Source organism: Trifolium pratense, linkage group LG2 (assembly GCF_020283565.1).
Source record: "Trifolium pratense cultivar HEN17-A07 linkage group LG2, ARS_RC_1.1, whole genome shotgun sequence".
NCBI classification, from domain to species: Eukaryota; Viridiplantae; Streptophyta; class Magnoliopsida; order Fabales; family Fabaceae; genus Trifolium; species Trifolium pratense.
This window is the reverse complement of record NC_060060.1, coordinates 72,962,120-72,987,931: the sequence shown is the minus strand read 5'-3', so window position 1 is coordinate 72,987,931 and position 25,812 is coordinate 72,962,120. Positions and strand designations below refer to the sequence as shown.

The 25,812-nt window shown below is 36.9% G+C and overlaps 1 long non-coding RNA gene and 1 pseudogene across 2 annotated transcripts; both read right to left on the bottom strand.

Annotated features, from left to right (window-relative positions):
- LOC123905408 overlaps window positions 1-19,594 on the bottom strand; it is a 60,235-nt pseudogene extending 40,641 nt beyond the window's left edge.
- Window positions 19,595-19,657: 63 nt separating this feature from the next.
- LOC123906955 lies at window positions 19,658-22,795 on the bottom strand. Of its 2 annotated transcripts, XR_006809064.1 has the most exons (4): window positions 22,486-22,795; window positions 21,644-21,739; window positions 21,395-21,499; window positions 19,658-20,376 (listed from the first exon to the last, which is right to left on the bottom strand). It is a non-coding gene; the product is annotated as an uncharacterized LOC123906955 (long non-coding RNA). The 2 variants fall into 2 exon arrangements; XR_006809065.1 differs by lacking the exons at window positions 21,644-21,739; window positions 22,486-22,795 and having other exon boundaries at window positions 19,658-20,179; window positions 20,305-20,376; window positions 21,395-21,619.
- Window positions 22,796-25,812: the final 3,017 nt, after the last annotated feature.

Below are 25,812 nucleotides of genomic sequence, written 5' to 3'. Positions count from 1 at the left end.
TGATGTAGATCTGAGAAATGGACTGTCCTTTTGTGTTCATCCATGTTTGTTATGCTTGAATACAAACTCTTTTGGGATTTATAACATGAAAAATGGGATTTTTGGGCGTTTTTGTGTAGAAAACGCAAGTTTTTCCGCCCCAGGCATAATAATTTCCGCCTGAAACGGCAGAGCAGTGAGCAGCCAGCCTTTCAGATGTTTTTCCGCCCCAGGCGTAAACATTTCCGCCTCAGGCGTAAACTTCCGCCCCAGGCGTAAATATTTCCGCCCCAGGCGGAAATACTGCAGATTTCACCAATTTTTCATCTGCTATCTTCCTTTGCATGTAGTTTCAAATCAGTGTCTTATTCTTACATGATTGTTGATGCTTGTTGATGCTTGTTGATGCTTATAACGATTGTTAATCATGTATGATGTTGTAAATGACGAATATTAAGGTTTTGTTAATCTTAATAATGACGTATGTTGGATAGTGTTCCACATAGTAAATGACGAGCTTTATGCTAAATAATTGTTGGTGAATTCATGAAAAACATATACATGCATTCATGAATTTTGTTGTTGTATATTGGATATTCCAATAAAGACGGATATTGGATTATATTTATCCGATAAAGACGAATATTAGAGGTGAGATACTCTAATAAAGACGAAACGGTACCACATGCATTAGATATGTCTAGGGTGACATTGCATGAAGTTGACGCATTAGAATGCATTAGGATATGTGTACATTTATGTGATAAGTGATATGTGACACATACTTGGATAATTGTGATAATTGATTGTGTGAGTATTCGATTATATGTGTTTATGTACTTATAATTGAATGGTAGATTGTTGATGGATATGGATGAATGTATGATATATGCATGATTATAGAAGAAGTGTTTAAGTACCCTTTTACTTGCACTTGTATTTTGATTATGTGATCTAACTCTCATGCTTTGTGTTATGTGCTGGACCGTTGGGTGTTCAGATTCTCAGGTTGAGGATCCCGATCAGAGTTAGAGGCTACTCGTGCTCGTGTAGTGCGCTTTTTGGTGAGGAGTTAGCGTAGACTACTCCTTAGATATATGTTATATATCTTTTTGATGGGTTGTATAGAATTGCTCTGATTAGGTTTTACCGGGTCGGGTTAATCGTTTGAATTGTATTAAGCCCGTGATGGCATATTTAACTTTGCTAATCCTATCTTTTGGGTTGTAAACATAATATCCTTTGTTGATATGGCCTAGAGCCTAGGGATATTGTGTGAACAATTATGACTATTGTATAATATGCACTATGATAATTATTTGTTTTTAATTTCCGCTGTGCTAGCATGATTTTAATTATGCCGAGGTTTTGTATTATAACATGTGACGCCTGAGTTTTCTTAAGTGTTTTATTTATTTATATTCAATAAATACGCGTTAAGGGGTTTGGGTGTTACATTATTTTCTCGGCAAGCAAGAGAAGGATGAAGGGCGACCTTTCTGGTGCGAGGCAGCAAAAAGTTAATCAGAAAGATCCTAGGAGAAGGAAGGAAAGAGGGTTGCTCCGTCATCCGCTTCACAGCATTAAAAAAGTTGCTAGGCTTCCTCCCAAAGATCGTTGTGTGGCTCTAAAAGCTTTAAAAAAGCAGGTCCGACGGCGTAGAGGAGGGGACAACGTCAATCGGTCCTGTTCGATGAGCCGTCGTGCTTCTCCAGCCGAGTCATCTTCATCGTCTTCGGTCAATAATGACTGGCAGAATTGGGTGGCTATGCAAGGAACTGAGCAGATGACAGTGGACGATATTTGGGGGTTAGGGAAGACAATCGGAGTCAAGTTTCAGGGCGATAATGTGAATTTGTTTAATGTTCTTTCTAGGGCAGGCAGAGTTAAGAAGGGGCCTTCAAGCTCGCAGAAGGGGAAGGGAGCTCGGAAGGAGGCAGAGTGCTAGGGTTGTGGTGTGTGTGTGAGTGTGTGTGTGGGGGGGGGGGGGGGGGGGAGGGGGGGGGAGAGTGTGTTTGATGAAGATTATTTCTTGGAATGTAAGAGGGTTGGGTGGGATGGAGAAGAGAAAGGAGGTTCGTAAGTTGGTGGGGGAACTGAAACCTTTTATTATTTGTATCCAAGAGACTAAGCTTCAGTCTTGTGATGATTTTCTTAATTCGTCTTTATGGGGTAACTCTCATCATGAGTTCTCCTATCGCCCTTCGGTTGGGGCTTCGGGGGGGCTGCTAACGCTATGGGATTCCTCTGAGGTGGACATGTGATCGACTGAGAGCTACGAACATGTCTTGTGGTGTAGTGGTAGATTTACTCAGTCTGGTGAAGAATTCATATTGGCAAATGTCTATGCGCCATGTGATGATGGGGCAAAGCAAGGTTTGTGGGACTCCCTATCGGCGCGGATTCAAGAGCTGGGAAGGAAAAGGGTGTGCGTTTGTGGGGATTTTAATGCTGTTAAACAATTGGAGGAACGTCGCTCTTCTAGGGGGAGTCAACGCAGTCTGGATCACATTCCTTTTAGTCAGTTTATCGACAATAACAATTTCGTCGACCTCCCATTGATTGGGCGTAAGTTTACTTGGTTTAGAGGGGATGGTCTCTCGATGAGTAGGTTGGATAGGTTCCTGCTTTTTGAGGAGTGGTGCTTGACTTGGCCTAATTGTAAACAGGAGGCCAAGATGCGATGGTTGTCTGATCATTGCCCTTTGGTTCTCTCTAATAATGATAAAGATTGGGGTCCCCGTCCTTCAAGGATGCTTAAGTGTTGGAAAGATGTTCCTGGCTATATGTTGGATATTTGAATTGGCTTAATTTTGCTAAAACAAATATACTAACAAGATGTTGGAAAACATGTTACAACATCATATTTATTCAAGGAAATCTCGCGCATTTATGAGAGCATCTGCTATTTATGGAAATCCACTTAAAGAGCACGCTCAATGGAGATTTGATCTGATCAGGAACTTTAAGGATAAGATAAGACTTAATGATACAACGGTATGATCACAATTATCCTATAAAGTCCTTAAACACTTTTGGAAAGTTTCTATACATTCTTGATGAAGATCAAAAGAAAATCAGATCACCTTTTATGAGCTACAAGGAGCGTCCTATCAGTAATGAAGAAAGAGGAGCGTGCTAGATCATTATATATACGAAGACCAAGCTCAAGACTAAGTATCTCATTGAAAAACATTAGTTCACATATTGAGTCTTTGTTGAGTCTTTTATTGTTTGATTGTAATTCTTGCTTGTGGATTCTATAACACAAGTTAAGAAGTAAGTTTATTATTTTAAGGTGACTCCTAAGCTTTGAAGTACGGAGTTTTACCGTGTGTCATTCACTTGAAGCTTTTAAGCAAAAGTGAAGTGTTGTCTTGGCAAGTTGTCGCCACATCATTCCCAACATTGTATAATCAACACAGGTTGTGTTGTGTGAGTGGAAGTGAGATGGGATCTCATGTCTAGGAGTTCCTAGGCAGAAGTTGCATGAGTAGTGTCGAGGTTATAAGACGTAAACCAGGGGTTTGCTGGAGGTCTTAGTGTAAGGCGTAAATCCTAGGGTTTGCTGGAGGTCTTAGTAACTAGAGCTATTAGTGGATTTCCTTCCTGGATTGGTATCCCCCAGAGTAGGCAGTTGGCTGAACTGGGTTAACAATTACTTGTGCACTTTATTTATTTTCTGTCAGTATTTTATATGTTATGTAAGATGTGCCAACAATAGAAACAACATTATTCATAAAGTAGTTGTTGGGACATCTTCGGTAAACATCATTCTAGTGATACCAGAATTTCAATTGGCATCAGAGCAGGCACCCTGTTCTGTTATTTTTGGGTGAGCTCCAGGGAGAGTACTTTCTGGTACAATGGATAAAGAAGGAGGGTCAGTGTCTAAACCCCCCCTACTGACAGGTCCTGAGAACTATGATTATTGGAAATCTAAAATGGAGGCTTTCATAAAATCAATTGACAGCAGGACATGGAAGGCTGTGTTACGTGGATGGGAACCACCAATGGTTCTTGACAAAGATGGCAATAAAACTGATGTCAAGAAGCCAAATGATGAATGGACTAAAGATGAGGATGATCTGGCACTTGGCAACTCCAAAGCCTTGTATGCTATTTTTAATGGTGTGGATGCAAACATGTTCAGGCTTGTTAAGAGATGTATTACTGCTAAGCATGCCTGGGAAGTTCTGAGAAAAGCTCATGAAGGAACATCAAAAGTTAAGCTATCTAAACTTCAGATGCTCAAAACCAATTTTGAGAATCTCAGAATGAAGGAGGAAGAAACCATTCATGACTTTCAAATGAATGTGCTTGACTTTGCAAATTCGTTTGATGCACTTGGAAAACCTATCTCAGATGAGGAGCTAGTTGGAAAAATACTCAGATCTTTGCCTAAAAGATTTGATATGAAGGTGACAGCTATTGAGGAGGCTCATGATCTTTCAAGTCTAAATCTAGATGAACTCATAGGATCACTTCAGACCTATGAAATTGGCCTAAACAGGAGAAATGAAAAGAAAGAGAAGAATCTAGCCTTTGCTTCAAAAAGTGCTGCTGATGATTTACAAATTGAATCTGAAGGTGAAGAAAGCTTAGCTGAGTCTATGGCTATGCTTGGGAGACAGTTCAACAAGTTGATGAAGAAAGTGGATCAAAGGCACAAGCCAAATGGTCGATTCAACAACAACAACAAACAGTCCAGCCTTCAGAAAAAGACAAATGAAGATGAAAGAGGAGTAAAATGCCACGAATGTGAAGGTTTTGGACATATCAGACCTGAATGTCCAACCTTTCTAAAAAGACAAAAGAAAGGTCTTGTGGTTTCATGGTCTGATACAGATTCAGAGGAGGAAGAATCTGCCAAATTTGTTAATGCCTTAACAGGAGTTTGTGAATCTGACTCAGAATCATGTGATGAGGAGGTAACATATGAGGAACTAGCTGCTACTTATAAAGATCTTCATACTAGAAGTATAGAAGTTTGCAAAGCATTAGAGAAACAAAAGAAGATCAATGGTAAACTACAAGCTGAGAAAAATGACCTACTCATAAACATTGATAATCTCAATGCTAAGGTTGAAGATCAGAATAGTCAAATTCAACAGCTGGAAATGGAGAAGACTAACCTCCTGTGTAAAGTTGCTGAACAGAATGAAGAAGTAATCAAATTAAATGCTGATTTAGATCAAGTCACTAAAGTGGCTAAAATGATGACCAAAGGTACTGATGCCTTTGAGGAAATGTTACAGAGACAAAACTATGGGAAACCTAAGCCCATTGGTTTTGAACATGAAAGAGTAAAGCAGCAGATGAAGTTCAACAATGCTACTATACATACCCCAATCAACAGCACGTTTGTGTCAGGAGGATTGTCGCAACATCTGATGGGACATTCTATGCCCAGGTTCTATAACTGGACATGTCATCATTGTGGCAGGAAAGGACACATTAGGCCTTTCTGCTATAGGCTGCACGGATATCCAAGGAGAGTTCATCAAGAATTCTATACTCCTGTCTTTCCTAATGTTACGACAAGACAGGAATGGAGAGAAAAGAAGAAGATCACCGGTCTAATAGCTCATACATCTTTGAGAGCTTCTTCAAGAGAAACCTGGTACTTTGATAGTGGCTGTTCTAGACACATGACAGGTGTTGAACATTATCTTGAAGACTTGAAGTCATATGCTACCAGTTTTGTGACCTTTGGAGATGGAGCCAAAGGAGAGATCAAGGGAGTTGGTAAACTTGCAAACCATGGCTTACCAAAGCTTGATAATGTGCTGCTTGTAAAAGGGCTTAAAGCTAATCTAATCAGCATAAGCCAACTTTGTGATCAAGGCATGAAAGTTAACTTCACAAAAGCTGAATGCCTAGTTACAAACGAGCAAGGAGAGCTGTTGATGAAAGGAGTAAGGTCTAGAGACAACTGTTATCTCTGGATTCCTAAAGAAGAAGATGTATCCACATGTCTTATTAGCAAAGAAGATGAGGTAAAATTGTGGCATCAAAAACTTGGCCACCTACACCTCAAAGGCATGAAAAAGGCAATAGCTAAAGAGGCAATCAGAGGACTTCCAAAGCTCAAAATAGAGGAAGGGAGTATATGTGGAGAATGTCAAATAGGAAAGCAGACAAAGATGTCGCATCCAAAGTTGCAACATCTTACCACAACAAGAGTACTAGAATTATTGCACATAGACCTGATGGGGCCAATGCAAGTGGAGAGCCTTGGAGGAAAAAGGTACGCGTTTGTCATGGTAGATGACTTTTCAAGGTTCACATGGATTGAATTTCTAAAAGACAAATCTGAGAGTTTTGATGCATTCAAAGAACTTTGTCTTCAACTCCAAAGAGAAAAGAACTCTGCTATTGTTAGGATACGAAGTGATCATGGTAAAGAGTTTGAGAATACAAGCTTTCTTGAATTCTGCATCTCTGAAGGAATCAAGCATGAATTTTCAGCTCCAATCACACCTCAACAAAATGGTGTTGTTGAGAGGAAGAACAGGACAATACAAGAGTCAGCCAGAGTGATGTTGCATGCAAAACATCTTCCATATCAATTCTGGGCTGAGGCTATGCATACTGCTTGTTATATTCACAATCGTGTCACACTCAGAACTGGAACTTCTACTACACTATATGAACTGTGGAAAGGCAGAAAACCAACTGTCAAACACTTTCATGTGTTTGGAAGTAAGTGCTATATCCTATCTGATAGAGAGCACAGAAGAAAAATGGATCCTAAAAGTGAAGAAGGATTGTTTCTTGGATACTCAACAAACAGCAGGGCCTACAGAGTTTACAACCAGAGAACTAAGGTAATAGTAGAATCTATCAATGTTGTGATAGATGATTTGACATCTGCTAAAACATCTGATACTGAAGATGATGTTGCAACAACTTTGCCAACATCTGAAGAAGCTGTAGCAGAGAAGGAATCAGATTCAGATGATGAATCAACCATTCCTACACCTCGCCCTGTGAGTAAAGTTCCTTCAATAAGAATACAGAAGAACCATCCCAAGGATCTCATCATAGGAAATCCTAACCAGGGAATTGCTACAAGAAGGACAAATGAAGTGGTTACTAATTCATGTTTTGTCTCAAAGGTTGAGCCTAAAAATGTAAAAGAGGCTCTCACTGATGAGTTCTGGATAGAAGCCATGCAAGATGAATTAACTCAGTTTAGAAGAAGTGATGTGTGGGATCTTGTTCCTAGACCCAATGGTGTTAATGTCATAGGCACAAAATGGGTGTTCAAGAACAAGTCAGATGAAAATGGTGTTGTAACAAGAAACAAGGCAAGATTAGTGGCTCAAGGGTACACTCAGGTTGAAGGACTTGATTTTGATGAAACATTTGCGCCTGTAGCAAGACTAGAATCTATCAGGCTACTCCTTGGTATAGCATGCATTTTCAAATTTAAGCTGTACCAAATGGATGTCAAGAGTGCCTTTCTAAATGGGTACTTGCGTGAAGAGGTCTATGTGGAGCAGCCAAAAGGTTTTGTAGATCCTGCCAATCCTGATCATGTGTACAAGCTGAAGAAGGCGCTTTATGGATTAAAACAAGCTTCAAGGGCTTGGTATGAGAGGCTGACAAATTTCCTTGTTAGTCAAGGATACAGAAAAGGAGGCCATGACAAAACCTTGTTTGTTAAAGAACAAGAAGAGAAGCTGATGATTGCCCAGATTTATGTTGATGACATAGTATTTGGTGGAATGTCTGAAAAGATGGTGCAACATTTTGTACAACAAATGCAATCAGAGTTTGAAATGAGTTTGGTAGGTGAGCTGACATATTTTCTTGGTCTGCAAGTAAAACAAATGGAAGACACCATATTTGTCTCTCAAAGCAAGTATGCGAAGAACATGATCAAAAAGTTTGGAATGGACACTGCAGCACACAAAAGAACACCAGCTGCTACTCATCTAAAGCTGACCAAAGATGAAAAAGGCATTGATGTTGATCAAAGCCTATACAGGAGCATGATTGGCAGTCTATTATATCTTACAGCTAGTAGACCAGACATCACCTTTGCTGTGGGTGTTTGTGCAAGATATCAAGCCAAGCCAAAGATGAGCCATCTTGTCCAAGTCAAAAGGATTCTGAAGTATATAAAGGGCACCAGTGATTATGGGATTCTGTACTCCCAGACAAAAAATTCAACTTTGATAGGGTATTGTGATGCAGATTGGGCTGGAAGTGCTGATGATAGAAAGAGTACCTCAGGAGGATGTTTCTTTTTGGGTGATAATTTAATCTCATGGTTCAGCAAGAAGCAGAATTGTGTGTCTCTGTCTACTGCAGAGGCTGAATACATAGCTGCAGGAAGCAGTTGTTCCCAGCTGATGTGGATGAAACAGATGCTGAAAGAATATAATGTCGACCAAGATGTCATGACATTATATTGTGACAACTTGAGTGCAATCAATATATCAAAGAATCCAGTTCAACACTCAAGAACCAAACACATAGACATCAGACATCATTTCATTAGAGACCTTGTTGAAGAAAATTGTGTGGAACTCAAGCACATTGGTACAAGTGAACAGCTAGCTGACATTTTTACAAAGGCGCTTGATGCTAATCAATTTGAATTTTTAAGGGGCAAATTGGGAATTTGCCTGCACGAAGAAGCATAGCAGTTACAGCAGTTGAGGCGTGCAAAAGGAAACCGTTTTCTCTCCCATCATTCAATGCACGCTAATTTAGGGAAATCATTACAAACTTCCCTTAAATATGTCTGTACACGCAATCAATGCACTTTCATTAAAATCCTAATTTTCTACCGTGAACCCTATTCTTCCACTTCCAACCTCAACTTTCATCCATTCAACTTCCTAAACCTCAAAAATCATCATCCAAACATGTCTGAATCTTCTCAAACTACAAAGTCCGGCCGTTCTACTCGATCAAAGGCACTAATCATCAAGGATGCTGTACCTGTTACAACTGTTCGTGCTTCCAAATCTAAAGCCCAAACAAATGTCGCTGAGAAGAAAGGGAAAGGAAAAACTGCTGAAAAGAAAGAAACTCCAAAAGTAAGTGATGATATCTCTCCTTCGACTGTGAAATCTAGTAAAGGAACTTCTAAAAGGAAGAAAAGGGATTATAAATCTAAGTTTGCTCTGTCTATGTCCGATTTGGTTTTTGAATCGAATGTTAACACATCCGAGAAAGCAACCAAAGTAGAATCTCAGAACCCTAAATCTGTCTCCGAAGTTGTTGAAACACTTATTTCAATTGCTGGAAACCCTAATCAAGATAATTTGGGATCTGATGCTGAGAAGAGAGATCTGAATAATGTGCCTGTTGATACTGAGATGGAAGACACTCCTACAGAGGTTGAGCCTAATATTGCAGAGAAATCACCAACAATTGCTGAGATGGTGGCTGAAAAATCAACCCCTGCTGTTACTGAAGAAGTTGTTATGAAGGATGTTGAAACATCTTTGAATGAGAATGAAGAAGTTGATACTGCAACTGCTGAGGAAGAACCTGTGAAGGAAACTGTTGCTGAAAAGGATGTTGAGCCAACTGCCACAACATCTGAGTCCACATATGAGGAAACTGGAACTGCTGATGAGGATACCTCTGATGATGAAGGGGACACTCAGTCTGAAGAGAGCAACCAGTCCATCCCAACAGAAGAACCAGAAGTTGAAGCTGACAAATCTGTAGAACCTGAGAAAGAAAAAGAGAAAGATGTTGTTGATGTTGATGATTATGTCACCACCAAGACTGCTGAAAAATCAACTGGTGATATAACAAAGAGATTGAGAAGCTGTACAGGGAAGGCTGTGGCCACTGCAAGCAAGACTCCTGCACCAAGAGTGAAAACAAAAGGTGTTGGACCAGTCAAAGGTTGGAGCAAGGTTCTCTCCCCTCTTGCCAAGAAGAAGGAAACTCTGAAGAGAAAGAAGGAGTCATCTAGTGACTCAGACTATGATGTTGCTGAAGATGTTGTTAACATCTCCTCTGCCAATCCTAAGAAGACTACTGTGAAGAAGGCTCCACAAGGTGTTGAAGAAGCCCCATGTGATAACATCTCTTTCCATCGTGCTGCCTTTGCACTGAGATGGGACTACATTTACCAAAGGAGATTGGCTGTTGAAAGGGAACTGTCCAAAGATGCTCTCAAATGTCAAGACATCTTTGAATACATCAAGGAAGCTGGTCTGATGAAGACAGTCTGTGATTTCAGTCCATGTTATGAGCTGCTTGTGAAAGAGTTTCTTGTGAACATCCCTGAAGAATGTGATAACCCACTGAGCAAGGACTACCACAAAGTTTTTGTCAGAGGTAAATGTATCAATTTTTCTCCTGTTGTGATCAATAATTACTTAGGAAGATCTGTAGAACCTAAGGCTGAATTAGAGGTTGCTAATGATGTTGTGAGTGCTGAAATAACTGCTGGTAAGGTTAAGGTCTGGCCCACAAAGAAGCTGATACCCACTAGTAAATTGAATGTCAAATATGCCATCCTCAATAGGATAGGGTCAACAAATTGGGTGCCAACCAAGCATGCAACCAATGTTGCTACAAACCTGGGTAGATTTATATATGCTGTAGGAACCAAGGTTGATTATGACTATGGAACCTTTATTTTTGATCAAACCATTAAGCATATTAGATCAACAGCTGTGAAGATGCCAATAGCATTTCCATCTTTGCTATGTGGAATTATCTTGGCCCAATACCCAGACATTAAGGTTGTGACTGACACTCCCAAGAAAAGGGAATCTGGTTTTACTTTTCATCATAAGCTCTTTGGTAATCACAATGTTACTGATCATGTTGGGACATCTGCTGCTGGAGCTGGTGTTATGACCAAAAGGGAAATTATTGCTAGTTTGAAGGTTCAATGTCAGGACATTGATAAACAGCAGGCTGAGCTTGAGGAAAGGAAGAATGTGTTCTTGAAGATGATTGAAGGATTGGAAGCTGATGAGGTACCTGTGAAAGCTAGTGCAAATGTGGCTGCTACAGGTGATCAAAACAATGCAGATGAGGATGAAGGTTATGCTACTGCTACAGATGAGGATGAAGCCTCTGACAGTAGTGATGATGAATGATTTTGTAATCTGTTTTAATGTTTTACTGTACTTTGTTATTTGGTTTGTGGGTTGTTTTGTTCCCTGGATTTTAGCACCTTCTGAGTGCATGGTCTGTACTTTTAATTCTGCACTTTGGATACCTTACTTTCCTGTTTTGGCACATTTTGTGGCTAAAAAGGGGGAGTAGTACTTTGCTTTGTTTGTTTCTGCTACATGTTGTTGTGTCTTTTGTTATGACATGTTTTTAAGTAGCAGTAAGCAAGTATTCAGGGGGAGTAATTTTTTTACCCTGAGATGATGCACAAGCTGATGAAGTCAGGGGGAGTTTGCTACTGAATGGATGCTGCCCTGATTGGACGAACATGTGCTAGAAGATGTGCTCCCATATGTCACAACATCTTTGATGACATATGACATATGATATATGTTTTACTCTGATACCACGTTTTATTTTTGCTCGAGGCAATTTGATGATAACTCCGCTGCTGCTGCCTCTGATGCATATTTTTTTTTCACCTATGTGAAATTTTGTTTAAATGATGCTCTAACATTCCTTCTTTTGTGTGATCATGGTGATTTGAAGGATTGCGCTTTTTTATCTCTCAAAGGTAATGGCCTGAAATTGTTTTAGCCAAAAATTGCCAAAGGGGGAGATTGTTGGATATTTGAATTGGCTTAATTTTGCTAAAACAAATATACTAACAAGATGTTGGAAAACATGTTACAACATCATATTTATTCAAGGAAATCTCGCGCATTTATGAGAGCATCTGCTATTTATGGAAATCCACTTAAAGAGCACGCTCAATGGAGATTTGATCTGATCAGGAACTTTAAGGATAAGATAAGACTTAATGATACAACGGTATGATCACAATTATCCTATAAAGTCCTTAAACACTTTTGGAAAGTTTCTATACATTCTTGATGAAGATCAAAAGAAAATCAGATCACCTTTTATGAGCTACAAGGAGCGTCCTATCAGTAATGAAGAAAGAGGAGCGTGCTAGATCATTATATATACGAAGACCAAGCTCAAGACTAAGTATCTCATTGAAAAACATTAGTTCACATATTGAGTCTTTGTTGAGTCTTTTATTGTTTGATTGTAATTCTTGCTTGTGGATTCTATAACACGAGTTAAGAAGTAAGTTTATTATTTTAAGGTGACTCCTAAGCTTTGAAGTACGGAGTTTTACCGTGTGTCATTCACTTGAAGCTTTTAAGCAAAAGTGAAGTGTTGTCTTGGCAAGTTGTCGCCACATCATTCCCAACATTGTATAATCAACACAGGTTGTGTTGTGTGAGTGGAAGTGAGATGGGATCTCATGTCTAGGAGTTCCTAGGCAGAAGTTGCATGAGTAGTGTCGAGGTTATAAGACGTAAACCAGGGGTTTGCTGGAGGTCTTAGTGTAAGGCGTAAATCCTAGGGTTTGCTGGAGGTCTTAGTAACTAGAGCTATTAGTGGATTTCCTTCCTGGATTGGTATCCCCCAGAGTAGGCAGTTGGCTGAACTGGGTTAACAATTACTTGTGCACTTTATTTATTTTCTGTCAGTATTTTATATGTTATGTAAGATGTGCCAACAATAGAAACAACATTATTCATAAAGTAGTTGTTGGGACATCTTCGGTAAACATCATTCTAGTGATACCAGAATTTCACTATAATCTGTTTGTGAGAGAGAAGTGGAACACGTTTCAGGTCGAGGGTTGGTGAGGGTATGTGTTGAAGGAAAAACTCAAGATGATGAAGGTGGCTCTGAAAGAATGGCATAAGATGCATGTTCAGAATGTGCCTAGTCGTATTGAAAGTTTGAAAGACCGGTTGTCATTGCTTGACCAGAGGGAGGAGGAGGATGATTTGTCTGAAGAAGAGATAGTAGAGCTCCATGGGATCACTGCGGATATCCATTCACTATCGCGTTTGCATGCTAGCATTAGCTGGCAACAGTCTAGATCGTTGTGGCTTAAGGAGGGTGATGCAAACTCAAAATATTTTCACTCGGTTTTGGCTAGTCGTAGCCGACGGAATGCTATTTCTGTGATCCATGTGGAAGGAGCATCTCTTGAGGACGTGGCTCCTATTCGGCAAGCTGTGTTTTCGCATTTTGCGTCTCATTTCAAGAAATCCTCAGAGGAGAGACCGGGGGTGGAAAATCTCCAGTTTAGGAGATTGAACTTTGTTGAGGGTAGTAGCCTCACTAAACCGTTTACTGAGACTGAGGTGAAGTCAGCTGTGTGGGACTGCGATAGTTTTAAAAGCCCAGGGCCTGACGGGATTAATTTTGGCTTTATAAAAGATTTTTGGGCGGAGCTTCGTGGTGATGTCATGCGTTTTATCTCTGAGTTTCATCGAAATGGAAAGTTGGCGAAGGGTATTAATTCTACTTTCATCGCTCTTATTCCAAAGATTGATAGCCCTCAGCGGCTGAATGATTTTAGGCCAATTTCGCTTGTCGGAAGCCTTTATAAAATTTTGGCGAAGGTTTTAGCGAATAGGTTGCGTCTTGTTATAGGCAGTGTGATTGCGGAGTCTCAAACGGCGTTTGTTAAAAATAGGCAAATTTTGGATGGAATTCTTATTGCGAATGAGGTAGTGGATGAGGCCCGAAAGTCTAAAAAAGAACTTATGCTTTTCAAGGTAGATTTTGAGAAAGCCTATGATTCGGTGGATTGGGGATATCTGGATAAGGTTATGGAGAGAATGTCGTTTCCAACCCTATGGCGGAAGTGGATTAAGGAGTGTGTGGGCACAGCTACGACATCTGTTCTTGTTAATGGTAGCCCAACTGATGAATTCCCTTTGGAACGGGGTCTTAGACAAGGTGATCTGTTATCTCCTTTTCTTTTTTTGTTGGCTGCCGAGGGTCTGAATGTGTTGATGGAGGCAATGGTAAGGCACAACTTGTTTACGGGATTTAAAGTTGGGGTGTCAAATTCTCTTTCGGTGTCGCATCTTCAATTTGCGGATGATACTCTACTTATGGGGGAAAAGAGTTGGGCTAATGTTAGGGCGTTGAGGGCTGTTCTGGTGTTGTTTGAATCTTTGTCTGGCCTAAAGGTTAATTTCCACAAAAGCATGCTTGTTGGGGTAAATATTCCTGATTCCTGGTTAGGCGAGGCTGCGTCGGCTCTTTGTTGTAGGGTGGGAAAGATTCCTTTCCTTTATTTGGGTCTTCCTATTGGGGGTGATTCGAGGCGACTAGTTTTTTGGGAACCGGTGGTGGCTCGTTTAAAGAATCGTTTATCTGGGTGGAAGAGTCGCTTCCTTTCTTTTGGTGGTCGTCTGGTTCTTCTGAAATCTGTCTTGACTTCTTTACCTGTCTATGCTCTATCCTTCTTCAAAGCTCCCTCAGGTATTATTTCCTCTATTGAATCTATTTTAATTAATTTTTTTTGGGGGGTTGTGAGGATTCTAGGAAAATTGCTTGGGTTAACTGGAAAACAATTTGTTTGCGAAAGGAGTATGGTGGCTTGGGGGTTAGGCAGTTGAGGGAGTTTAATTTGGCCCTTTTGGGTAAATGGTGTTGGAGGATGTTGGTGGATAGAGAGGGGCTGTGGTTTCGAGTGTTGGCAGCTCGGTATGGGGTAGAGGGAGGGAGCTTGCGAGTTGGAGGGAGGCAAGGGTCAGTGTGGTGGCGAGAGATAGCGAGTATTAGGGAGGGTGGCGAGGGGTCAGGAGGTAGTTGGTTTGGGGATCATGTGGTTAGGAGGGTGGGGGATGGATCCGATACTCTTTTTTGGATTGATCCCTGGATGGGTGAGACTCCTTTGCGGGAGAGGTTCGGGCGTCTGTTTGATTTGGCTGAGACCAAAATGAGTTCGGTAGCTGAGATGTTCGCTTTAGGGTGGGGGTTAGATGGGGAGGCTTGGGTGTGGCGGAGGTCGTTGAGGGCATGGGAGAAGGAGTTATTTAGGGAGTGTCAGATTTTATTATCTAACATTTCATTGCAGGCACAGTCTCCCGATAGGTGGCAGTGGAGGTTAGACCCTGATACAGGTTATACTGTACGGGGAGCTTATCAGTTTTTGACAGCTATTGACTTGGTTACTATGGACGATGCGGAGCACCTCATTTGGCACCGTCAGGTTCCTTTAAAGGTTTCCGTATTGGCTTGGCGTATTTTGCGTGATAGGTTACCCACGAAGACAAACCTGGTTATTCGAGGCATCTTATCTCCTGCAACTCACTTTTGTGTATCTGGATGTGGGGAGGCCGAATCGGCACAGCACTTATTCATCTCATGTAGCATATTTGGCTCCCTTTGGACTCTTGTTTGCACTTGGATTGGTATCCCTCCGACAGTTTCTATGTCTATTCGGGTTCACTTTGTTCAGTTTACTTCTTCAACTGGTGGATCTAGAGCGCGACGGTCTTTTTTGCAGCTTATTTGGCTGGCTAGTGTTTGGGTAATGTGGACAGAGAGAAACCACAGAGTGTTCAGCGGCTCATCTAGTACTTTGCATCAGATGTTGGACAAGATCAAGCTTTTTTCTTATCGGTGGTTGAAGACGATGAGTTTTACTTTAGTCTCAAACTACCATAGATGGGGTCTAGTCCTTTATTATGTCTGGGTCTTGTATGATTTGTTTTGTCTTGGGTGGCTTTTCTTTCTGTGACATGTTGTAAAGTTTTTAGTCTACTTTGGCACATCTTATGCTGAGCAGGCTGTTTGTTAATATATCTCATTTTAGCTTCTTCAAAAAAATGGTCCCTCAATCTAGAATATGCAGAATAATTTAAGTAAAGAGGAATTTTGAAAGAGATATATTTTCTAGTATCTTTACTTATACTAACTTTCTTGCCACAATGTCTCGATCCTTAGCCTCTGATCGATTGAACCAGATACATCCTACACTCTCCGGAATGGTGCTTTGCAACAATCCTGCGCAAGTGATATAATTTAAATAAAATTGATAAATAAGTTTAGCGAAGATAAATTATGACAATAATCCAACATCATGAAGCTATTTTTCAAATCATCCCTGATTGTTCATGATATACCACCTTATTATTCCTGACATCCATTTAGACCACCTAACAGCATATGATTGAAATACTTATCCCTCTAAAACCTTTTAACTTCAACAACACCAACAAATGCTTTGATCATAAAGCTTCTCATCCATGATGAAGACACATGTTCTGTGTATTCAAATCGTACTCTATATGCTTACCAACCCATCCAGGATGTTGCTGCATAATAACAGCAAAAGCAGTCATCTGTTCTAAGATAATGAAATCAATCATGGAAGTGTGGTTGGCCACAAAAGCCTGTAAAGAAAATGAAGGGAAAGATTTTTAACTCGTGAATAATTACATTTATCTTAGCTGAATAAGGAAAATATGACAACATTAATACATGTTGGACAAACCTGTTTTGGTCGCCTGCTAGGCCTTGGCCCATGATACTTGACATCCCCAGTCCAAGATGCAACAAAGAAACCTCGCGCGCTTCATCTCTACCAAAGACCTCTGAAAGAAATTAACAATTTTCGAATACATTTAATTTGATGAAAACAAGATTAATACCCAGCAAAGAGATAAAAAGAGAGAGTATTCATAGAATATCACAAGACATTGCATGACTAACAAGACATATGAAAATAACTTGTATTTCGTACTACACTCCATACATACAGCATCCATTATCAAGAAAATTATTACATAGAGGACATGTTTAAATGATGTCTACCAAACTTTAGGCAAAATCTAGTTTCATAGAGAACTTCAACATAAAAAGACACCTGCTCCACAGGTGGTTTTCATTGTTCAAGATTTTACCAACTCTTCTGTAGTCTAATTGACCATTTGATTTTTAAATGCATCCATTAAACAATGTTCTCTTTCCACAACTAACCTGGCTTTTAATCGGATATTGATATTCTTATTGCAAGAGAAATGTATGGCGAATGCTATATTTTCCCCAGAAGGTGAGGCAAAATGAATTGAAACCCGATAACAAATACTTAAAACCAAATGAAGCTAAAACTTTAAAGTTGTGACAGTACGCAAATAGAAGTACACAAGGAAATACCAAAATATGGACATAAACCTGAAGTATATACACCTTTTTCTTAAGAAACAAAATTAGTGTAATATATCAGATGATAGATTTAAGTTTTTTTGAACAAGGATGATAGATATCTATACCAATAATAATGGGAAAACATCTCTTTTGGTGTAGCCTTTTTTTGAAAATCTCAAAATATCCTTATCAATTTTTTTTTATTCACACTCTTCTATACTAACTTCCAAAACCAACTACTCTTCATTTCTTCTTCATCTTCATATTCATTCCTCTTTTCTTTTCTCAATTTTTTTTAAACTTAAATATTTGTCAATCATTTTATATCACTTGAATCTAACATTTCAACATCGAATAATGTGTGTCACTTTCATTAATTCATAACTCTATTCTTCTCATTGTCTGTACATATTTTATTTTTATTCATTTTCTATTTTTCTCAATGGTTTTTTTTCTTCTATAACAATATATAAAGGGAAAATATTGTTTTAGTGTAGTCTATTTTTATTCCAAAATTATCATTCACTTCCTTCCAAGTTTAAAAACTAACCGCATATAATTTAGTAATTTGTGTACGGAATAACCACTTAAAAGGAAGAGGTAATTGTTCCCTTCACCAAAACTACAAAACTAACTTCCACGAAGTATAGAAATCATATGAAAGGGAAGATCATAAACTGCTGCGACAATGGTATTTAAGGCCATACGGAGTTGGTTTTCATTTATAACGTAATTAATAATACACAATGTTTTTTTTTTTTACAAAATAATACACAATGTTAATATTGATATTTTGGGTATTTCTATCTATTATGGTTTATTTTGTTTTTTACCACACAATTTACAAGTAGAAAATTATGTGTATTTTATCATATGAAATGAAACTAATTGTGGTATGTAGTTGTTTATAGTTTTGATTTAATATCAAATTGCTATTTTTGTTTTTTTATTTATTGTGCGACTTTTAATTTTGGGTGTTTGATTATTGATGAATTTGTGTTACTTTTATGCTGCTGTAACTTCAAAAATACATGTAAGAGGCATCGTGTTCATGAGGCAATAAATAAGATAAAGACTTAGACGAGAGAGACATGAGAAAAGGAAAAGGACACTGTTAGATGGTGGTATCCTTGACCACCGTTAAAAAGCAGCGACATAGTGGAGTGGCCTCGGGCAGCGGCAACATCTGCATTAACACCAGCAACGTTCTGCAGTCACGGTGGTACAGACTTCCTTTTCTATTTGCTTCCTTTTATGTTATGCTCATTTCTTCAATCGTTATTTTGCTACTTAATTCTATTTTTTTTATGAATTATTTAATCATAATTCTTTGTTTTGCTTTTTCTTCAAATGTAAGATTGGTTCATAACTTATCAAGATAGTAAGTTTTTGTTTGGCATTCACAAAAGCACGAAACTATTAAAGGAGGATTCACGCAAGGCCTAAAGATAAAGTGAAGATTTATTTTTCATCCGCTTAGTTTATTCTTTTTCTTATTAGTTTTTCGGTTTTCATTATTGGGGTATACATATACTGAAATTTCTAAAAAAAATTGGACACAATTGAATTTTCAGTTATAAAACTTTATATATTGGTAATGTGATTCCAAATTTTAATCAAGAATAGGGGAGAAATATTGATGCTTTTGTTGCGTTTTATTTTTCAGGAATTGTGGAATATAAGAAAATATTTGGGTGTTGATATAGCTTGAATGAAAAGCTTTATATTGACGAGTGAGTCGACAATTTCTAATATGGGCAAGGAAGGACGGACACCAAATAAAAATTCTTATAATTTATACTCCTATATACCTTTCTTTCTTTCTTTTTCTTTGAACGAATTGTTCTTAGTAGTGTATAGAATATCCTTTTTTTTATATATAAAGTTCTAAGGAATGAATCTATAACCTAATTTTTATTTTCATAAGACAATACTACTCTCAAGTTAGCAAAATAAAAAGTGTGGATGGACGGACACATAATATTCTGTCTGCATTTTCTATTATATCTTAGTTAATAGTGCAAGATAGTCCATCTAAAAAGATGTCTGCATTTTCACTTAATGATTTTTACATATAATTCAACGTTTCTATGTGATTTAATTTGTTGTTTTATAAAACCCAACTATTCATAAAAAAAAAAAGATGTATAAAAAATTTAAAATAACTTTAACGTAAGTTAGAAGAATAGAAAATACGGACCACACAAACGGGCACGGAACATAAAAACAATTAAATTCTAAGAGGTCATTTATATTTTCTGCTGTTAGAACGGTCATTAGTAGTAGTAGTAGAGTGTAAGAAAAGAGACAACGAAAATATTGATCAAAAACATAAAATAAGGGGGGTGGGAATGGAATGAGTCAAGAATAAGTTGAATATGCACCTCAATATTCCTCCTCAGCTTGTCATGTCCTTTCAATAGGAGGTGCACTGAAATGAAGGCAGAAAGAAATATAATCCATCCTATCTAGGAAGAGTAGCTTTGAAATAAAAGTTATAAGCATATATCATAAGTGATTTCTAGTCTTTATTTTCAAAGCTTATCCAAATGCATCCTACACAGGTTTTAAAACACAACCCTGATAATTATTGTATAAACAAATACATTGAGTAAGGGCAACTTGCACCAATTAATCCAAGGGAACAACTACTTGTAGGTTTGAAAGCATGAAGCACCACACAAAAGAAACTGTAACATGATGAGTACATATTATAATTATGATAAACACAATACATTTGTGCTCTTCTAAAAAGGAAACCAGAAAGACACGCATGGAAACTTATAATAAGTCAAAGCTTTGTGACTATTAACAAAATTAAGCTATTGGAAGGAACAGTTCCCGTCAAACACCTTTGGCCAAAGTGAAAACGAGAAGAACAATTTGGAAAATGTAAGCAAATTCTCCCAGCCTTAGTGAACACCTTTGGCGCCAACCTATAAGCTAAACAGCTGATATGGAATTCCCATAACCCCTTTTTCCTCAAAATTTTCCTATATAAACATATCTGAGATATTTTTCTCTCTCTTCAGACTAACTTTTCCTTTAATTTGTTGTGTACAAGTTACTTTCTCCCTCTCCTAAAGTAGGATTTGGCCTGCAGAGCCAGAACATTAGAGCCTTATCAAGCCGCTTCCTATTACTAATTGACTCCAAGAACCTTCAGTTATGAACAGTCCAAAAGCTGAAACCTGAAAACTCGATTGATTATTTTGTACGCACCTGCTTGCTAAGGTTACCAAGGCCATCCAAACGAGAAAGTGCATCAGCTGCTGCCAGTAACAAAATTAAACCCTGTAAAGTAGTCGATGTATTAGACTATAATTTTGATTTTGGAAAAATCATTATATTTAAATACTTATTTGGGCCCCAACAAGGCAACACTTATAAAATAAAAATTCATATCAATACCACAACAAGGCAACTTTTACATTTAAGTAAAGTATTCATTATACTTCTTTTATTAGGGTCATCGAGACATCAATATCGAGGCATCATATCGCAAGTAAACTCACAGCATCGTTAGGGTCATTTAGGCATCAATATTTGAAGAATATTCAAGGCATCAGTAGGGTCATCGAGGCATTAATATTGCAAGCAAATTTAAGTCATCATTAGGATCATTGAGGCATCAGTATCACATAAAAAAGGCATCAATATCAACATTAATATTTATGCCTCAATAATTTAGTTAAGGCCGTCGAGGCATTATGAATGAAAATTCATTTCGATATCGCAATAAGGCAACTTTTACATTTGAGTGAAGTATTTATATTTCTTCATTTTATCAGGGTCGTCGAGGCATCAATATCACAAGTAAATTCAAGGCATCTTTAGGGTCATCGAAGCTACAATATAGCAAATAAACTCAAGGAATCATTAGGGTCATCGTAGCATCAATGCTGCAAGTAAATTCAAGGCATCTATATTTCAAATAAATTCAAGGCAGCATTAGGGTCATAGAGGCATAAATATCTAAATAATGCAACTACACAGTTCTCCCTATGTATCCAAACAAGAGCTCCAAAAAATTAAACCAATTATAATTTCATATACAATTGAAATTATAATGAGCCTCAAAAAGCAAACCAGACAATATGACTACTTTAAATTTGTTTGCAAAATAATCAATAGAATAAGAAATCCTGGTCAATTTATCATACCTTACGTCACCTACATTAGCTCTCATTTAAATGTTAAAGGGCATTTATTGTGTACTGAACTAACTTAATATAAAACCGACCTTATCGTAGTATGATGAGGGAAAATAAAAATTACATGTATTCAGTATATAAAGATCGTTGTACTATACCTCATTGTTATTATTAGAAGAATTTTTCCACAGCCATCAAAGATGAAGAGCCGTTGGATAACAACTGCTGCACTGTGACCCGCACGTGCCTCCTGGCATTCTCCTCTTATAATTGAACATTCCCCCACATTTGCAAAGTTAAAAACAATGCAACATCAGAAAGTTAAAAAGAGTGCATCAAATAGTGTATTGCTAGTTAGAATTTCTGAAATGGATATATATAAAAAAGATATGAGAAAGAATACTCACAAGTGTCTAAAATATAATCCTTCAGTGGATTCATCCCATCAAGAAAGTATTCATAATACTTCATTTATTAGGGTCGTCGAGGCATCAATATTGCAACTTCGCAAGTAAATTCAAGACATCAGAAGGGTCATCGAGAGATCAATATTTCAAGTAAACTTAAGGCATCAATTAGGGTCATCGAGACAACAATATTTCAAGTAAACTTAAGGCATCATTAGGGTCATCGAGACATCAATATTTCAAGCAAACTCATGGCATCATTAGGGTCATCGAGGCATCAACATCGCAAGTAAATACCCGGCATCATGAGGGTCATCGAGGCATCAATATCGCAAGTAAATTCAAGGAATCATTAGGGTCATCGAAGCATCAATATCGCAAGCAAACCCAAGGCATCATTAGGGACACGAGGCATCAATATCACATCCAACATGTTTACATTATGAGTATGAGTAAAGTATTGATAATACTTCATTTAGGGTCATTGAGATTACCAAACCAACATAAGCTACACATCGATGGAACAAATAATATCCTGTCCGGTCGCAAATAAGAATAAATATTCACATACATTTTGCATTTAAGGCATCATTTTCCATCATGATTAAAGGGTACATGTTATTTAGAATAAAATCACCAAAGAATCCCAACAGTGAGGTTATATTTACAAAAAAAAAAAATCAATACAAATATTTTTTAGGGCAATTAATATCAAGAATTTCAGTCATGCCATAACAAATATCATACAACTTTCCTTTAGGGTTTCCAAGAATACGAAAATTGCAGAAGCTTCTTGGATTATCAAGAATGCAAAAATGGCAGAATAATTTATAAATCAATACCTTAGAAAAGGAATAAGACACCGGTCCGCTTCTCCATTCATCCCTCTTCAAGATCGTTTACGAAGAAACACCGAAACAATCATCGCTATAATTAACCGTTCCTTAACTTATTCGACCTAAACCGCGCTGTCGGAGAACTCATTCGTCAGAATCTTTTGTTACATAACGCGTGATGGTTTCTCTTCAAGAATCATGAATGAATGAATCTGAAATTGGTCATGGTGACTTCGAGAGAAGAGATTATAGAAAAAGAATGTTTTTTTGTTTCTTCTATAATTGAAAAGAGAAACACCCCACATTCTTTTTTGATTTTTTTTCAAGGAGCAAATTTATGTAAAGTTCTGTATTCACAGTTCTTATCGTGTTATATATTTAAAAACAATTTTTTTATTTATTTTTTAATTAAAAAATATAAATAACTACGTGATAGGAACAACAAAAACTGCATCTAAAGATATGCATATAAGTTTTGTCCTTTTTTTCAATTCAATTCAATACAGTAGTACTTTCCTTCCTTCTAGGGTTTTATTACATTTTAACGGATGTTGGGCCTCGCCCATGCCCAAGCCCAATACAAGTTAGAGATTCTCATTTAATAATTAAAATTTATTTATTTATTATCAGCAGTTAAATGTGTTTTTTTTTTCTTTTCTTTATATATTATAGTGTTTAAAAAATTCTATTTTTAAAGTGAAAAGGTGAAATGTTTGGAATTTGAATTTTAATCTACTTCTTTAATCTTAATATATTAAAATCGATTACTACCGAATTTACTAATTTATCCTATGTAGTATTAACCACATTCCAAATTTATATCCTTCATTGTAATTTTACAAACAAAAAAAGTTATAGTAAAAAAATGAATGCGATGAATACAAAAAATATCATACATGAATTTATACATAAAAATATGAATAAAAGAAAAACAATAAAAAAATTATAGTTTTATAAAAAAAAAATATAAAGTTTAGTCGATAAAAATAAATATAGAACCAATAAAAAAAATTATGTCAAATATAATATAATTTAGACTAACAAGTATTATTTTATTTTATTTTTGTAAATTGTGATCATTATATGTTTAATTAGTATTTTAATCTCTTAAAGATATTTTTTATTTCACATTGGTTCCTTAAAAAAAAAGTTCCATTTTAGTCCCTTAAAGACGTCTCCGTTAGCCAAAAAGGTCACTTCTGTTAAATTTTAACAACAAATGTATAAGATGGACCAACATTGAAAATAGTCCAACATAGACATTATTAAAATTTTTAATTATAATCATTCGATCATTTTCTTAAAATCTATAAATTTGAATCTTGAAAATGTATGATATCTAATAATAAACCATCATGATTTAAAGATAGAAAACCAGATCTAAAATTTCTACAATATTTGATTATTCTGGAAAACTCTCAATTGTCCTTACTTAAAATGATGTCGTGTATCAAAAGTAAGGACAATTGATTTCCAAAATTTAACAAACTGAACTAAGGTAGCAAGTAACCAAGCCATTTTTGGAGCCAACTAAGCCGTTTTGGCTTTAATGTAAGTGAAAAAGTCATATTTGCACCAAGCCATACGCTTCTAACCGAACTGGTTGGGATCAAATGATAAACTTTTTTGTACCAAGCCACATGCTCCAAGCCACATGCATCATGTCACCTATCACATCATAACTTTTTTGTTTCTCACAACCTAACTTTTCATTCAAATTCAAATTATTTTCCTACTCTTAAATTTCACTATATACACATTTGAAATTTCAATCACTTTCATTGCTCTACTTTCTCTCTGGTTTTATTCTTACTTTCTTTCTAAATCTTTAACTACATTTTCCTTAAATATATAATAATGTACTAAATAAATTAAACAATGGACAAAATATTCTACTAATAATTTTTTTTTTTAAAAAAAAAACTATCTTATACAGGATAAGTTCCGACTGATATAAATTTCAAAATATCATATGAAACAAATTTTAACCGATAAAATTTTTAAATTACTTATGATATGTGAGATAAGTTCTAAATTATAAAAATTTCAAAATAACTATTTTATACGGGATATATAAGTTCTAACTTATATAAATTTCAAAATCACTATTTTATACGAGATAAGTTCTAACTTATATAAATTTCAAACTAACTATCATATACAGAACAAATTTTAACTGATAAAATTTTTAAAATAATTATCATACGTGAGACAAGTTCTAAATTATAAAAATTTCAAAATCACTATTTTATACGGGATAAGTTTTAACTAATATATAAATTTTAACTATCGTATACGGGACAAATTATCACTAATAATTTTTTAAAAAAAAAACTATTTTGCACGGGATAAATTCTAGTTGATATATAAATATGTTCTATGTAATTGTTTCTTTCAATTTAAATATTTATAATGAGGAAATTTTTCAATCTAATAGGAAGCCTATTTGGTTGATAGTAAATTGTATTTCTAACTCTCACAATTTTCTTTTGCAGGTTTTGAACATACCCAATAGGGCGCACATCACTCGGCAAGTAACTTGGATTCCACCAACGGCTCCGTGTTTGAAGTTGAATGCGGATGGTAGCTCTTTCGGAAATTCGGGTCGTGCTGGTTTTGGTGGTCTTATCCGCAATGATATTGGCGAATGGATGCATGGTTTCTCCGGTTCTTGTGGTCATGCTTCTAACCTTTTTGGCAGAGCTTTATGCTATTCTCAAAGGGCTTCAATTGGCTTAGGGCTTAGGCTACCGTACGATTAACTTGGAATCTGATTCTAAGTCAGCTATTGATCTCATCCTTGAAGATGACAATAATTTTCACCCTCACGCAATTGTTCTTGGTCAGATTCGTATCCTCCGGACGCGTAATTGGTCTTTATCTTTCTCTCATACTCTTAGAGAAGGGAATGAATGTGCTGATTGGTTGGCTAAATATGGTGCTCAGTCAGATGTTAATATTAAGTTATGGACTTCTCCGCCTCCGCAAATAGCGCATGTGCTGGTTGCGGATGCAACGGGTGTCTTGAGGCAGCGTCCTCGTTAGTTTGTGTTGTTGTCTTGTTATTTTCCCCTTTATCAAAAAAAATATTTATAATTGCAACCAATTTAGATTACCAAACTATAACTTAAAAAAAAAAATCATCATAACGTTACAATCTGTGCGATTGCACGGGTCTATTACTAGTTGTGTAAAGAAGTTTATGAAAATCCTCGCGGCCGAACTCTGGACTACTAGGGGCCCTTTCCCTAGGAACCAAAGGGTTATAAACCAAAAAAAAAATTATGAAAATTGAATTTTTTTCATTTTCTGGGATTGATGTTAGATCTGGAT